Below are 18,059 nucleotides of genomic sequence, written 5' to 3' on the forward strand. Positions count from 1 at the left end.
TCCCTCTGTTCTGTACAACAGTCCTCCCTCCGTTCTGTTCCCGGTACAACAGTCCTCCCTCCGTTCTGTTCCCGGTACAACAGTCCTCCCTCCGTTCTCCGTTCTGTTCCCGTACAACAGTCCTCCCTCCGTTCTGTTCCCGGTACAACAGTCCTCCCTCCGTTCTGTTCCCGGTACAACAGTCCTCCCTCCGTTCTGTTCCCGGTACAACAGTCCTCCCTCCGTTCTGTTCCCGGTACAACAGTCCTCCCTCCGTTCTGTTCCCGGTACAACAGTCCTCCCTCCGTTCTGTTCCCGGTACAACAGTCCTCCCTCCGTTCTGTTCCCGGTACAACAGTCCTCCCTCTGTTCTGTTCCCGGTACAACAGTCCTCCCTCTGTTCTGTTACAACAGTCCTCCCTCTGTTCTGTTCCTGGTACAACAGTCCTCCGTCTGTTCTGTTCCCGGTACAACAGTCCTCCCTCTGTTCTGTTCCCGGTACAACAGTCCTCCCTCCGTTCTGTTACAACAGTCCTCCCTCCGTTCTGTTCCCAGTACAACAGTCCTCCCTCCGTTCTGTTCCCGGTACCACAGTCCTCCCTCCGTTCTGTTCCCGGTACAACAGTCCTCCCTCCGTTCTGTTCCCGGTACAACAGTCCTCCCTCCGTTCTGTTCCCGGTACAACAGTCCTCCCTCCGTTCTGTTCCCGGTACAACAGTCCTCCCTCCGTTCTGTTCCCGGTACAACAGTCCTCCCTCCGTTCTGTTCCCGGTACAACAGTCCTCCCTCCGTTCTGTTCCTGGTACAGGTACAACAGTCCTCCCTCTGTTCTGTTCCCCGCACAACAGTCCTCCCTCCGTTCTGTTCCTGGTACAGGTACAACAGTCCTCCCTCTGTTCTCGGTACAACTGTCCTCCCTCTGTTCTGTTCCCGGTACAACAGTCCTCCCTCTGTTCTGTTCCCGGTACAACAGTCCTCCCTCTGTTCTGTTCCCGGTACAACAGTCCTCCCTCTGTTCTGTTCCCGGTACAACAGTCCTCCCTCCGTTCTGTTCCCGGTACAACAGTCCTCCCTCCGTTCTGTTCCCGGTACCACAGTCCTCCCTCCGTTCTGTTCTGGTACAACAGTCCTCCCTCTGTTCTGGTACAACAGTCCTCCCTCTGTTCTGTTCTGGTACAACAGTCCTCCCTCTGTTCTGTTCCAGGTACAACAGTCCTCCCTCTGTTCTGTTCCCGGTACAACAGTCCTCCCTCTGTTCTGTTCCAGGTACAACTGTCCTCCCTCTGTTCTGTTCCCGGTACAACTGTCCTCCCTCTGTTCTGTTCCCGGTACAACAGTCCTCCCTCTGTTCTGTTCCCGGTACAACAGTCCTCCCTCTGTTCTGTTCCCGGTACAACTGTCCTCCCTCTGTTCTGTTCCCGGTACAACTGTCCTCCCTCTGTTCTGTTCCCGGTACAACTGTCCTCCCTCCGTTCTGTTCCCGGTACAACTGTCCTCCCTCCGTTCTGTTCCCGGTACAACTGTCCTCCCTCCGTTCTGTTCCCGGTACAACTGTCCTCCCTCCGTTCTGTTCCCGGTACAACTGTCCTCCCTCCGTTCTGTTCCCGGAACAACAGTCCTCCCTCCGTTCTGTTCCCGGAACAACAGTCCTCCCTCCGTTCTGTTCCCGGAACAACAGTCCTCCTCCGTTCTGTTCCCGGTACAACAGTCCTCCCTCTGTTCTGTTCCCGGTACAACAGTCCTCCCTCTGTTCCTGGTACAGGTACAACAGTCCTCCCTCTGTTCCTGGTACAGGTACAACAGTCCTCCCTCTGTTCCTGGTACAGGTACAACAGTCCTCCCTCTGTTCTGTTCCCGGTACAACTGTCCTCCCTCTGTTCTGTTCCCGGTACAACTGTCCTCCCTCTGTTCTGGTACAACAGTCCTCCCTCTGTTCTGGTACAACAGTCCTCCCTCTGTTCTGGTACAACAGTCCTCCCTCTGTTCTGGTACAACAGTCCTCCCTCTGTTCTGGTACAACAGTCCTCCCTCTGTTCTGGTACAACAGTCCTCCCTCTGTTCTGGTACAACAGTCCTCCCTCTGTTCTGGTACAACAGTCCTCCCTCTGTTCTGGTACAACAGTCCTCCCTCTGTTCTGGTACAACAGTCCTCCCTCTGTTCTGGTACAACAGTCCTCCCTCTGTTCTGGTACAACAGTCCTCCCTCTGTTCTCGGTAAAACTGTCCTCCCTCTGTTCTGTTCCCGGTACAAGAGTCCTCCGTCTGTTCTGTTCCCGGTACAACAGTCCTCCGTCTGTTCTGTTCCCGGTACCACAGTCCTCCCTCCGTTCTGTTCCCGGTACCACAGTCCTCCCTCAGTTCTGTTCCCGGTACCACAGTCCTCCCTCCGTTCCCGGTACAACAGTCCTCCCTCTGTTCTGTTCTGTTCCCGGTACAACAGTCCTCCCTCTGTTCTGTTCTGTTCCTGGTACAGCAACCCTCCCTCTGTTCTGGTACAGCAACCCTCCCTCTGTTCTGGTACAGCAACCCTCCCTCTGTTCTGGTACAGCAACCCTCCCTCTGTTCTGGTACAGTACAAGTCCTCCCTCTGTTCTGTTCCCCTCCCTCTGTTCTGGTACAGCAACCCTCCCTCTGTTCTGTTCTGTTCCTGGTACAGCAACCCTCCCTCTGTTCTGGTACAGCAACCCTCCCTCTGTTCTGGTACAGCAACCCTCCCTCTGTTCTGGTACAGCAACCCTCCCTCTGTTCTGGTACAGCAACCCTCCCTCTGTTCTGGTACAGCAACCCTCCCTCTGTTCTGGTACAGCAACCCTCCCTCTGTTCTGGTACAGCAACCCTCCCTCTGTTCTGGTACAGCAACCCTCCCTCTGTTCTGGTACAGCAACCCTCCCTCTGTTCTGGTACCCCATTTCTTGTTTTATTATCTTTCTATATTTGTTCAGTTTCTCTCTGCATTGTTGGAAAGGGATCGTAAGCAAGGATTTCACTGTTGTTTACACAGCATGTGACCAATATGTCATTAAAAAACACCTCAGACTCCACAAGGAATGATTTGTCTCAGAACAAAATAACAGTCTATCCATGCTCAAACGTTAGTGTTTCTAATATTAAACCATCGCTGAGTAGAAAGTTTAACATGCTAGTATGGAGAATGGTTTTCACTAACGGTGTTGTGGCTCGAGAGACCACCGGCTTGTTGGTTGAGTCCTTAATCAAGGCAAATATCATATTCTGCCTATGGCAGTAGAGCCTACAACTTCCAGATTGTACTCCAAGAGAGCGACCGGATGTCTCTTTCACATCCGATACAGCAACCCCTCATCAGCCATGCAATCACCTTGATGGCAGTCTGCTACCAACAATAACAATGTATTTTAATTTGTTAAAATGTAACCTTTTATTTAATTAGGCAAGTCAGTTAAGAACAAATACTTGACAATGACAGCCTACCCCGGCCAAATCCGAACGATGCTGGGCCAATTGTGCACCGCCTAATGGGACTCCCAATCACAGCCGGATGTGATACAGCCTGGATTTGAACCAGGGACTGCAGTGACACCTCTTGCACTGAGATGCAGTACCTTAGACCGCTGCGCCCCTTGCGAGCTCAATAACAATAACACATCTTCACCAAACCAAGACCTGTATGTTGCATTTACAGCAACGACCTGTAACTATTCCCCAGGTCGTTGCTGTAAATGAGAATGTGTGCTCAGTCAACTTCCATGGTAAAATAAGGGGAAAATTAAAATCCAAATATTTTAAGCCACTCCCGAGGACGAAGGCCCTGTGACGCTGCCTCGGAGAGACAATAGAGGGCTCTGCTTTAGAGTGGGGGTGGGGGGTGGGGGCACTGCATGGGTATTTGGGTCACCTCAGCCGTCCTAAATTAATGGCTGGGAAAATACTTTCGACAATTGGGAGAAGGAGAGAGGGAAAACGAGAGAGAGAAAGAGAGCGATACAGACTTCAAAATGCAGTTTCTCCCCAGACAAAACGTGAGCAGAACGGCTTTGGTTGAAACACAAAAAAAAGTATTCGGCTGCATGGGGAATGTGTGAGAGCTGGCTGTGCACCACAGTTGGTTAATCCATCAAGAGGAGGCTTTTGTTCTAGTGTTGGACAGTCCTGTCTGGGAACAAGGCTAGATGGTAGTGTATACACACAAACACCACCTCACGCCTCCTCACCCGTTACTATCTTTCTGGCAGACAGCATATTTCTAAATTCTTCCTGTCCTAAACCATTGTAATATGTACAGAAATCAATACTTGTAATTGAACACAATTCTAATGTATTGTGGCCTACTAGTCTTTTACACAAAATAACACATCGAGTCAGTCCAGTTTAACTCTAACACACCTAAGGTGACGAAAGCAGTAACAAACCATTCTTGCGGTCTCATCAAAATCACCATGGAAAGGAACATGAAGTACCTTTTTCTCCTCTACATACCCCAGCAACACTATGAAGAAGATCACAACACACATATTTCATTAGGGCTCTCCATCTCCACACACATAACCAAATACACACACACACACACACACACACACACACACACACACACACCTCAACCACATCAACCAACTGCAATAACCAGGCAGTGAGAAACCACTCTAGGCTATAGCCAAGACAAAGGACCGCAAATGAATGCACCCAAAAAGAGGAGGGACGCAGGCAGACTACCTCCGTCCGTTCCGTCCTAACAACAAAAGCCTTACCCCCAGTCCTCCATTAGCAGAGTGAGACACGACGGCTAGCTACAGATACAGCTCCAGCTCTGAGGCACGTGGGCTCCACTCCTCTCACTCTTCTCTCCTCCCGGCCCTTTGTTTTTGTTCAGCTCAGAGACCCGTTTTCTCAGACAGCTGAGCTTTCGCATCATCACATCATACACCGTCAACAAACATAGACACGGTCTTATCCAAGAGCACAGACACTTCTTTCCAGGCAACGTGTTGAGTGAAAGCGTGTGTGTGTGTGTTTCTCAATGGCTGAGTGATAATCCTCTGGTGTTTTGCTTGAATGGTTCAGTCAAGGAGGAAGAGAAAAGAGACTCTCAGAGGGAGATGGGGGAGGAGGAACGAGGGATGAGGAGAAGGGTGGGGGGAGGAGGAACGAGGGATGAGGAGAAGGGTGGGGGGAGGAGGAACGAGGGATGAGGAGAAGGGTGTGGGGGTGGAGAAACGAGGGATGAGGAGAAGGGTGTGGGGGTGGAGGAGGGATGAGGAGAAGGGTGTGGGGGTGATGAGGGGGTGTACTAACCATGGCATCATGAGGGCACAGGATTGCATTGATTGATAGGACTAGAGACGGTGAGGGTTAAAGGAGAGACAGGGAACATGGAGGTGGGGAAATATAGTGTGAAGAGCCTCTGATGTGTAGCTAGGGAAGAGTGTGAGACACGGCGAGGAGGAAACAGAGACGCAGACAGAAATGGAGAATACAGGAGTAGAAGGTAGAGGTGATTGAAGATGGAGGGAGAGAGTCAATTGTACAGGTGTGACCTTCACGACAGATGCCTGCCTAAATTGAGACCCAATCACTGGCCACTTTAATAAATGGATCACTAGTCACTTTAAACAATGCCTCTTATTACATATCTTACATTACTCACATATGTATATACTGCATTTTATATCATCTACTGCACCTTGCCTATGCCGCTTGGCCATCGCTCATTCATATATTTATATGTACATATTCTCATTCACCCCTTTTAGATTTGTGTGTATTAGGTAGTTGTTGGGGAATTGTTAGATTACTTGCACTGTCGGAACTAGAAGCACAAGCATTTAGCTACACTCGCATTAACATCTGCTAACTATGTGTATGTGACTAATAACATTTTATTTGATTTGATTTTCGGTAAGATTGAAATGGCATGTATTATTATTATTATTATTAATATATAAATATAATATGCCATTTAGCAGACGCTTTTATCCAAAGCGACTTACAGTCATCTGTGCATACATTCTACGTATGGGTGGTCCCGGGAATCGAACCCACTACCCTGGCGTTACAAGCGCCATGCTCTACCAACTGAGCCACATTATTATTATTATTATTATTATTACACAAGAGGTTGACTCCACTTCAAGAGACTCCACTTCAAGAGAAAAATAGAGTGTATTATCAATCTCATCTAATATTCAAAGGCAGATTTGCGAGTTGCCATGCAGACAGAAAGCCAATAATAAAACCCTGATTTGAATATTCATGAAGCCAAGAGAGCAACTCGGTGCTATGATGAGACAGTCATACGTGAGGGTGATCAGCAGCCAGGAAAATCTGGCAGCACATTCCAGAACAAAGGGTAACATGACGATGCTTTTACAACAGCTGATAGACCTGTGTAATATCATGCCATTCCTGTGAATGTAACCAGTAGTGCTTTCCTGTGTAGACCAAGTTGCTAGAGAGGAGGGGATGAGATGGGATGTGATTAAACGTCACTGGGTAGGACGCTAGACAGAGTGATGCTGAGCAGGGCAGGACAGGGGAGGGGGGCAGTGGTAAAATAAGGGGGGTCCACAGCTACAGCTCCCAGCTAGCCACAGTAAAATTCCACTGCAGTAAAGGACAGGTCCTCTATATCTCAGAACCCATGGCAGCACCACAGCTATTCATCATAAACACTCAAGGTGCTGCCTACACATCTCTCTGACTGCAGGCACTAGAGTACAGGTCGAGGAAATATTCAGGAAACAACCGAACTGCAAACTGATAACAATAACTTTATCTTAGGGCTTTTAAAGTCAAAATGTAGTCCTATTCTCTTAAAGAAAGCTATTTTCAAAACAACTGAATGAATTTCTGTTATGTCCAGTTCAAAGGAGTATTTCACTGTACTGCTGACATTTACATAAAACACTCCCTCAATCTATGTGCTTAATTTCCCTTGAAGGTAACTGTGTAAGTCCCAATTCCACTGGGCCATACCAACTAAGTCCCAATTCCACTGGGCCATACCAACTATGTCCGAATTCCACTGGGCCATACCAACTATGTCCCAATTCCACTGGGCCATACCAACTAAGTCCCAATTCCACTGGGCCATACCAACTATGTCCGAATTCCACTGGGCCATACCAACTAAGTCCCAATTCCACTGGGCCATACCAACTACACAGCATTTATTGGAAATGGAAACCTACGAAAATATAGGCCTATTTGAAATCCTCAAGGTAACTTAAGCCAACTGTTAACCTACAGAGTACGAAACATGAATGCAAACATGCTTTCTGCGGTCAGGCTACTAAGGTACCTTGACAAATGATGACATGATGTCTGTGGTTGTACAGTAAATCGAACATGTCCTGGTTTGATTAGATATGAATCATTTGTCATTGTTACCCTGAGACTGCCTTGTGTCTGAATGGTGGCGTAAGCTACAAGAGTATGTCAACACGGATTCATATTCATTAGGCCAGTGGTTTTGTGTATTGTATTCCACTTTAAAACAGGTGTAGACTGACCAACCGTCCTTCTGAAGCACTACTGTGAATGGCCGTAAGATGTCTTCTGTTGAAATGGCTGTCGTCCATTCTTGACACATTGGACTAGTTCATATACTGTAGCTTTATAACAACGTATAACGTAACATTAATAGTGATACACTCCAAGGTCATGAAGAAACGGAAAGCCATCATACTATCGAATGTTTCTCCCCTGGCTAAGAAATGAGAGAGAGAAGTAACCTCATTCATTCACTTATTCATTCAACAGACAGAAAACACCACTGTGCTAGCTGTGTCAATACCTGATGTCTTCATCTACATCCGGAGCAGTATTCAGTACTCCAATAACAAAGCATCTGTGTGAAAGGCTTCTAAAACAGTGTTCAGCGAAGCGGCACTGCCAGGGAAGACATGAAATATCGTTACACCGACAGCAACAAGAGGTTTTCAGTCTGACAGAGGTGGTAAGGAAGCTATTTCAAATAGGCCTACCTATAACGCACCCAATGGGAGTGGAGACCTAGTATATCTCCGAAAATGCCCTCACCCAAAGATAACAGACACACACATACACGCATGAACACGCACGCACCCACACACACTTTCCTCACTGTCTCTGTGTTCCTCCAGTACCCAACTGTTGCTGCCCCTGATACGCCAAAAATCCCACTACACTAGGATCTAACGTTGGTCATATGCAGCACTCGTTTTATTCAGGAGACGCTGCATCCTGATGATCTCATCATATTCCTGCTCTACATACAGAGACTGTAGACATAATCAATTATTCAGTCGTACTGTGTAAACAGATAGGAGCAATGACCAACTACACACCTAGAGGCCTCCGCCAGGGTCCCACAGCTCCAACTCATCCCATATCGTTTACCATACAGTACAGACACACTGCCAGTCTCAATCAGGAGTGCTGTCATCTTATCAACTATCACTACCTTAGCATTGTATGCTAATCTAATTTATAAAACTTAAGATACACAATGAATTGCAGTATTTGGTTTGATTAGAATAGATTTTACAGGCCTTTTCAAATAATTTCTGGGGTTCTGATATTCTAAGCCAGCAAATATGCTCGCAGATCGCCTGATACATGATAATAGGTTATACGCACAGACCAATAGAATGGTATAGTCTGTCACTGAGCCAACCAATAGAATGGTAGTCTGTCACTGTGAGCCAACCAATAGAATGGTATAGTCTGTCACTGTGAGCCAACCAATAGAATGGTATAGTCTGTCACTGTGAGCCAGCTGAGTACATGAGTTAGTAAAAAAATAAATGTAAAAAGGTTCCAAAACTGTTCTTCGGCTGTCCCCGATAGGTGAACACTTGGTTTCAATCCAGGTATAACCTTTCACACAAATAACCCTTTTAGGTTCTAGATACCAAGTTGTTTTTCTGAGTGTAGTCTTTAGCTCCATTGTTCCACTCACCTTTCTATGCAACGTCTTCCAGTCAGAAGGCTGTAGAGACTGTAGAGACATCCAAGACAACAAAACTCCTGTTGCATTTTCCACCTACTCTATAAACCCTGATCAATGTCCAACCACTTCATCTATAGCCTCATCTTACATGGGACTCCTCCTTGTGACACACACAGCCTCTCCCTGTACTTTAATACCAAGCCCAGGCAGAAACAGATCAGACACTAACAAACCAGACTACACCTTCCTACAACAAAACACAGCCATTAAAATGCCCTGACTCACTCGGGTCTCTCCCAACAATGACAGGATACCCTAACCCGTCCCTCCCTGGGAAACTATGCTGATGCTCTGCCCAGCCCACTTCACTCCCCAGCTGAAGGGAGCTGCAGTGGCCTACCTCTCTGGCCACACCAGCAATGTCCAATTGATAAAAGGGAGGGAGGGAGACAGACAGAGCGAGACAGACAGAGCGAGTGAGAGTGAGAGAGAGAAGGAGGGAGAGGGGGAAGAGAGAGTGACAGAGTGAGAGAGAGTGAGAGAAAGAGAGGGGAGAGAGAGAGACAGAGTGAGAGTGACAGGGTGACAGAGAGACAAAGAGTGAGAGAGAGAGAAAGAGGGAGAAGAGAGAGTGACAGAGTGAGAGAGAGAGAGAAAGAGACCAGCCCCCAGTGTCATGAAAGATCAGAGGGGCTCAATGAGACAATAATAACATGAGAGAAAAGCCTCGAGTATAACAAAGTGCAGTAAACCCAAACACACTTCCCCATTGTGGTGACATCAAATTTACATAGATGTCATCATTTATTTGCTTACCAAAACGTGTGTATCCAGGGTATCTGAGAACAACACCCTCTACCACCCACATATTCAGGAGGTTTTGTACAGCTGAAGTTAAATAAATGTAACCTTTTCTGGAGAAAAAAATATATATATTTTTAGTCAGATGGATTGGTCATTCAACTTGTCATCCAAGGGCCTAATGACCTGTTTGCAATTATCTTTTTTAACCTTTTATTTAACTAGATAGCTCAGATAAGAACACATTATTTTTTACAATGATGACCTAGGAACAGCAAGCAACTGCCTTGTTCAGGGGCAGAACGGCAGCTCAGGGATTCGATCTAGAAACCTTTTGGTTACTGGCCCAACGCTCTTTTTTTATTACATCTTTATTTAACCAGGTCGGCTAGTTGAGAACAAGTTCTCATTTACAACTGCGACCTGGCCAAGATAAAGCAAAGCAGTATCACACAGGCAACAACAGAGAGGTACACATGGAGTAAACAATAAACAAGCCAATGACACAGTAGGAAAAAATTAAGTATATATACAGTGTGTGCAAAAGGCATGAGGAGGTAGGCAATAAATAGGCCATAGGAGCAAATAGTTACAATTTAGCAGATTAACACCGGAATGATAAATGAGCAGATGATGTGCAAGTATAGATACTGGTGTGCAAAAGAGCAGAAAAGTAAATAAAATAAAAACAGTATGGGGATGAGATTGATCGATTGGGTGGGCTATTTGCAGATGGGACAGCTGCTGCGATCGGTTAGTTCCTCAGAAAGCTGATGTTTAAAGTTGGTTCGGGAAATAAGTCTCCAACTTCCGCCACTGGCAGCAGAGAACTGGAAGGAAAGGCGGCCAAATGAGGTGTTGGCTTTGGGGATGATCAGTGAGATATACGTGTTGGAACGTGTGCTACGGGTGAGTGTTGTTATCGTGACCAGTGAACTGAGATAAGGTGGAGCTTTACCTAGCATAGACTTATAGATGACCTGGAGCCAGTGGGTCTAGCAACGAATGTGTAGCAAGGGCCAGCCGACTAGAGCATACAGGTCGCAGTGGTGGGTGGTATAAGGTGATTTGGTAACAAAACGGATGGCACTGTGATAGACTGGATTCAGTCTGCTGAGTAGAGTATTGGAAGTATTGGAGTATTGGAAGCTATTTTGTAGATGACATGGTCCTTCTGTAGCTCAGTTGGTAGAGCATGGCGCTTGTAACGCCAGGGTAGTGGGTTCGATTCCCGGGACCACCCATACGTAGAATGTATGCACACATGACTGTAAGTCGCTTTGGATAAAAGCGTCTGCTAAATGGCACATATATATGTATATATGAAGTCGAGGATCGGTAGGATAGTCAGTTTTACTAGGGTAAGTTTGGCGGCGTGAGTGAAGGAGGCTTTGTTGAGGAATAGAAAGCCGATTCTAGATTTAATTTTGGATTGGAGATGTTTAATATGAGTCTGGAAGGAGAGTTTACAGTCTACCCAGGCACCTAGGTATTTAGTTGTCCACATATTCTAGGTCGGAACCGTCAAAGGTGGTGATGCTAGTCGGGCGGGCGGGTGCGGGCAGCGAACGGTTGAAAAGCATGCATTTGGTTTTTACTAGCGTTTAAGAGCAGTTGGAGGCCACGGAAGGAGTGTTGTATGGCATTGAAGCTCGTTTGGAGGTTAGTTAGCACATTGTCCAAGGAAGGGCCAGAAGTATACAGAGTGGTGTCGTCTGCGTAGAGGTGGATCGGGGAATCGCCCGCAGCAAGAGCGACATCATTGATATATACAGAGAAAAGAGTCGGCTCGAGAATTGAACCCTGTGCTACCCCCATAGAGACTGCCAGAGGTCCGGACAACATACCCTCCGATTTGACACGCTGAACTCTGTCTGCAAAGTAGTTGGTGAACCAGGCGAGGCAGTCATTAGAAAAACCAAGGCTATTGAGTCTGCCGATAAGAATATGGTCAGTGACAGAGTCGAAAGCCTTGGCCAGGTCGATGAAGACGGCTGCACAGTTCTATCTTGTATCGATGGCGGATATGATATCGTTTAGTACCTTGAGTGTGGCTGAGGTGCACCCGTAACCGGCTCGGAAACCAGATTGCACAGAGGAGAAGGTACGGTGAGATTCAAAATAGTCAGTGATCTGTTAACTTGGCTTTCGAAGACTTTAGATAGGCAGGGCAGGATGTGTATATATAGGTCTGTAACAGTCTGGGTCCAGGGTGTCTCCCCCTTTGAAGAGAGGGATGACTGCGGCAGCTTTCCAATCCTTGGGGATCTCAGACGATATGAAAGAGAGGTTGAACACGCTGGTAATAGGGGTTGCAACTATGGCAGCGGATAGTTTTAGAAAGAGGGGTTCCAGATTGCCTAGCCCAGCTGATTTGTACGGGTCCAGGTTTTGCAGCTCTTTCAGAACATCTGCTATCTGGATTTGGAAGAAGGAGAAGCTGGGGAGGCTTGGGCGAGTAGCTGTGGGGGGGGGTAGCTGTTGGCCCGAGGTTGGAGTAGCCAGGAGGAAGGCATGGCCAGCCGTTGAGAAATGCTTATTGAAATGTTCGATTATCATGGATTTATCAGTGGTGCCCGTTTTACCTAGCCTCAGTGCAGTGGGCAGCTGGGAGGAGGTGCTCTTGTCCTCCATGGACTTTACAGTGTCCCAAAACCTTTTGGAGTTAGAGCTACAGGATGCAAATTTCTGCTTGAAAAAGCTAGCCTTTGCTTTCCTGACTGACTGCGTGTATTGGTTCCTGACTTCCCTGAACAGTTGCATATCGCTGGGACTGTTCGATGCTATTGCAGTCCACCACATTATGTTTTTGTGCTGGTCAAGGGCAGTCAGGTCTGGAGTGAACCAAGGGCTATACCTGTTCTTAATTCTGCATTTTTTTGAACGGGGCATGCTTATCAAAGATGGTGAGGAAATTACTTTTAAAGAATGACCAGTCATCCTCGACTGACGGGATGAGGTCAATATCCTTCCAGGATACTGTTAAAATATTTTATAAAGGTTTAAGATATGATTAAATAATTCTACCCAGAAATGTAACCATTAGGGATTAGAGGTTATGTAGCATGGACAAGGAGTAATTCAAAATAATAAACACAGGTCCAACTAGGTTGGACCTGGGAAGATAGGAATGTATGTGTGTGCCGAAAGAAAACAAATAGGAGCCTTAACCTGTTTGAACCAACCCGGCTATAACTCTGGGGAGATAGGACAGGGAGAGCCCCTCCAGGTTTCCCTTATCTGGGGGGGGACTGGAACTGTCAGCAGGGTAGTGATCATCTGTGGTGAGAATTGTAGAGAAGTAGATAGCTCTCCTAATGTTAGTGTGTATGTATGTGCGTATGTTAAGAGAATGTTATAAAAGGAACGTCTTTGTATATGCACAGGTGTCACGTTCTGACGATCGTTCGTGTGTGTTTTCCTTGTTTTAGTGTTGGTCAGGACGTGAGCTGGGTGGGCATTCTGTTTGGCCTGATATGGTTCTCAATCAGAGGCAGGTGTTAGTCATTGTCTCTGATTGGGAACCATATTTAGGTAGCCTGTTTTGTGTTGGGTTTTGTGGGTGATTGTTCCTGTCTTTGTGGCACCAGATAGGACTGTTTTGGTTTTTTCACGTTTGTTTTGTAGATTGTTGTATTTTAATCTTTATTAAAGATGTACAAAAATAACCACGCTGCATTTTGGTCCGCCTCTCTTTCACCAGAAGAAAACCGTTACAACAGGAAAGCTCTCGCAAATAAACTTGGATTTGACCAATTGTGAGCTGGGAACTCTGTCTGTTTCATTTAAAACCAGAACATTACAAACTCTGGTTTGCAGACCTATAAGGATAAGTGAAATTTATGAACATTGATTACAAAATTCTACATCAGACACCCGGGCCAGGGCGATTAGAAAGGCCTGCTCGCAGAAGTGTTTTAGGGAGCGTTTGACAGTGATGAGGGGTGGTCGTTTGATAGCGGATACAGGCAATGATCGCGGAGATCCTGATTGAAAACAGCAGAGGTGTATTTGGAAGGCAAGTTGGTCAGGATAATGTCTATGAGGGTGCCCATGTTTACGGATTTAGGGCTTGGTGGGTTCCTTGATGATTTGTGTAAGATTGAGGGGCATCTAGCTTAGATTGTAGGGCTGCCGGGGTGTTAAGCATATCCCAGTTTAGGTCACCTAACAGAACTAACTCTGATGCTAGATGGGGGGGGCGATCAATTCACAAATGGTGTCCAGGGCACAGCTGGGAGCTGGCGGCAACAGTGAGAGACTTATTTCTGGAGAGATACATTTTTTAAATTAGAAGTTCGAACTGTTTGGGTATAGACCTGGAAAGTATGACAGAACTTTGCAGGCTAACTCCCCCTTTGGCAGTTCTATCTTGACGGAAAATATTGTAGTTGGGTATGGAAATCTCAGAATTTTTGGTGGCCTTCCTAATCCAGGATTTAGACACAGCAAGGTCATCAGGGTTGGCGGAGTGAGTGAGTAAAACAAATTTAGGGAGACTTCTGATGTTGACATGCATGAAACCAAGGCTTTTTTGATCACAGAAGTCAACAAATGAGGGTGCCCGGGGACATGCAGGGCCTGGGTTTACCTCCACATCACCCGAGGAACAGAGGAGGAGTAGGATGAGAGTACGGCTAAAGGCTATCAAAACTGGTCGCCTAGAGTGTTGGGGACAAAAAATAAAAGGAGAAGATTTCTGGGCATGGTAGAATAGATTCAGGGCATAATGTGCAGACAGGGGTATGGTGGGGTGCGGGTACAGCGGGGGTAAGCCCAGGCACTGAGTGATGATAAGAGAGGTTGTATCTCTGGACATGCTGGTTAGAATGGGTGAGGTCACCGCATGTGTGGTAGGTGGGACAAAGGAGGTATCAGAGGTATGATGAGTGGAACTAGGGGCTCCATTGTAAACTAAAACAATGATAACTAACCTAAACAGCAGTATACAAGGCATATTAGCATTTGAGAAAGACATACAGCGAGGCATTAAGTAATCACAGGTGTTGAGAAGACTATAGAGTTCAGGTGCATCCTTGTCATTTCCGGTCACAACTTGCAGACTTGTTCACGTGCTGCTGTGCGTTTTGTTGCCAACCTTACTTTGCTACCTGACAACTTTACTGTTTTTACTTTTGAATTACATTTATATTTTTAGTTGTTTTTCCCTCACTCAACTTTTTCACTCCGTACGTTTTATCTGGACATGGTGCGCCAGGACTTCCAACAGCCGAAGCGAAGTAGTGACATTAACGTGATGCCTTCTAATTGCAGTCGCTGTAGTCATAATATACAGGAGAACGTTTGCCTTTCGGCGAGGATAGCTGTGCTGCAAGCTACAGACGCAATCGTTAGGCAAGGGTAATTTCAGTGTAGGAAAGGATGAAACAGCATCTGTGCCACCAGTAAGTACAGATAGTAACGTTAGTATGAATCCCCTCGCACGGTCCCCGCAGCCGGACAACTTTCATGGCTTCTGGAGGGAAATGCTGTAGTAATGCTCAACCGGTGACGCTCATTCAGCTGACAGAAACTTTCAACCGGTTCTCCCCATTAAGCAGCGAGTTGGAGTCAGAGGCCGAGCCTTCTCTGGTCTCTACTCCTCCCGTTACGGGGTCTGAGACGCCGAAGGCTCCCACCATTAGCTCTGACAAATTGAAAACCCTAGTCATTGTCGACTCCATTACTCGTAGTATTGGACTTAAAACGAATCATCCAGCGATCATACACTGTTTACCAGGGGGCAGGGCTACCGACGTTAAGGCTAATCTGAAGATGGTGCTGGCTAAAGCAAAAACTGGCGAGTGTAGAGAGTATAGAGATATTGTTATCCACGTCGGCACCAACGATGTTAGGATGAAACAGTCAGAGGTCACCAAGCGCAACATAGCTTCAGGGTGTAAATCGGCTAGAAAGATGTGTTGGCATCGAGTAATTGTCTCTGGCCACGGGCTCTACAGCAGAGTCTCACAACTCAATCGCTGGTTGAAAACTGTTTTCTGCCCCTCCCAAAATATATCATTTGTAGAGGATTGTCCCTCTTTCTGGGACTCACCCACAAACAGGACCAAGCCTGGCCTGTTGAGGAGTGACGGACTCCATCCTAGCTGGAGGGGTGCTTTCATCTTATCTACGAACATAGACAGGGCTCTATCACCCCTAGCTCCACAATGAAATAGGGTGCAGGCCAGGCAGAAGAAGGCTGTTATCCAGCCTGCCAGCTTAGTGGAGTCTGCCACTAGCACAGTCAAGTGTAATCAGCTCAGCTATCCCCATTGAGACCTTGTCTGTGCCTCGACCTAGGTTGGGCAAAACTAAACATGGCGGTGTTCGCTTTAGCAATCTCAATAGAATAAAGACCGCAAAGGCGGAAGTGTTGCTAACATTTACGATAGCAAATGTCAATTTACAACAAAAAACGACGTTGTCGTCTTTTGAGCTTCTAGTCATGATATCTATGCAGCCTACACAATCACTTTTTTATAGCTACTGTTTACAGGCCTCCTGGGCCACCCACTGAGTTCCCTGAATTCCTATCGGACCTTCTAGTCATAGCAGATAATATTCACATGGAAAAGTCCATAGAACCACTCCAAAAGGCTTTCGGAGCCATCATCGACTCAGTGGGGTTTGTCCAACATGTCTCTGGACTTACTCACTGCCACAGTCATACTCTGGATCTAGTTTTGTCCTGTGATATAAATGTTGTGGATATTAATGTTTTTCCTCATACTATCGGACCACCATTTTATTACGTTTGCAAACGCAACAAATAATCTGCTCAGACCCCAACCAAGGAGCATCAAAAGCCGTGCTATAAATTCTCAGACAACCCAAAGATTCCTTGATGCCCTTCCAGACTCCCTCTGCCTACCCAAGGACATCAGAGGACAAAAATCAGTTAACCACCTAACTGAGGAACTCAATTTCACCTTGCGCAATACCCTAGATGCAGTTGCACCTCTAAAAACTAAAAACATTTGTCATAAGAAACTAGCTCCCTGGTATACAGAAAATACCTGACTTCTGAAGCAAGTTTCCAGAAAATTGGAACGGAAATGGCGCCACACCAAACTGGAACTCTTCCGACTTCCTTGGAAAGACAGTACCGTGCAGTATCTAAGAGCCCTCACTGCTGCTCGATCATCCTATTTTTCAAACTTAATTGAGGAAAAAAAGAACAATCCGAAATGTATTTTTGATAATGTCGCAAAGCTAACGAAAAAGCAGCATTCCCCAAAAGAGCTTTCACTTCAGCAGTAATAAATTAATGAATGTCTTTGAAAAGATCATGATCATGAGAAAGCAAATTACGGACTCCTCTTTAAATCTGCGTATTCCTCCAAAGCTCAGTTGTCCTGAGTCTGCACAACTCTGCCAGGACCTAGGATCAAGAGAGACGCTCAAGTGTTTTAGTACTATATCTCTTGACACAATGATGAAAATAATCATGGCCTCTAAAACTTCAAGCTGCATACTGGACCCTATTCCAACAAAACTACTGAAAGAGCTGCTTCCTGTGCTTGGCCCTCCTATGTTGAACATAATAAACGGCTGTGTATCCACTGGGTATGTACCAAACTCACTAAAAGTGGCAGTAATAAAGCCTCTATTGAAAAAGACAAACCTTGACCCAGAAAATATAAAAAACTATCGGCCTATATCAAATCTTCCATTCCTCTATAAAAAAAATTGGAAAAGCTGTTGATCAGCAACTCACTGCCTTTCTGAAGACAAACAATGTATACGAAATGAGTCAGCCTGGTTTTAGACCCCAACATAGCACTGAGACTGCACTTGTGAAGGTGGCAAATTACCTTTTAATGGCGTCAGACCGAGGCTCTGAATCTGTCCTCGTGCTCCTAGACCTTAGTCCTGCTTTTGATACCATCGATCACCACATTCTTTTGGAGAGGTTGGAATCTCAAATTGGTCTACACGGACAAGTTCTGGCCTGGTTTAGATCTTATCTGCCGGAAAGATATCCATTTGTCTCTGAATGGTTTGTCCTCTGACAAATCAACTGTAAATTTCAGTGTTCCTCAAGGTTCCGTTTTAGGACCACTATTGTTTTCACTATATATTTTACCTCTTGGGGATGTCATTCGGAAACATAATGTTAACTTTCACTGCTATGCGGATGACACACAGCTGTACATTTCAATGAAACATGGTGAAGCCCCAAAATTGCCCCCGCTAGAAGCCTGTGTTTCAGACACAAGGAAGAGGATGGCTGCAGGGTAGCCTAGTGGGTAGAACGTTGGACTAGTAGCCGGAAGTTTGCAAGTTCAAACCCCTGAGCTGACAAGGTACAAATCTGTCGTTCTGCCCCTGAACAGGCAGGTAACCCACTGTTCCTATGCCGTCATTGAAA

The 18,059-nt window shown here is 46.2% G+C and overlaps 1 protein-coding gene across 5 annotated transcripts in view; it reads right to left on the bottom strand.

The window, feature by feature from the left end:
- Positions 1–18,059, bottom strand: part of LOC118389613 (protein kinase C and casein kinase substrate in neurons protein 1-like) — a 53,596-nt gene that overhangs the window by 15,890 nt on the left and 19,647 nt on the right. The window contains exon 1 of one of the 5 annotated variants that reach the window (XM_052526503.1): positions 8,894–9,176. The exons of 3 other annotated variants lie outside the window; for them this stretch is intronic. The gene's annotated coding sequence lies outside the window, so the exon portion shown is untranslated. Of the gene's footprint in view, positions 1–4,703; positions 5,007–8,893; positions 9,177–18,059 lie in introns of those variants that run through there. One more of the 5 variants, XM_052526505.1, reaches the window with a different exon arrangement.

Source organism: Oncorhynchus keta, chromosome 10 (genome assembly GCF_023373465.1).
Source record: "Oncorhynchus keta strain PuntledgeMale-10-30-2019 chromosome 10, Oket_V2, whole genome shotgun sequence".
NCBI classification, from domain to species: domain Eukaryota; kingdom Metazoa; phylum Chordata; class Actinopteri; order Salmoniformes; family Salmonidae; genus Oncorhynchus; species Oncorhynchus keta.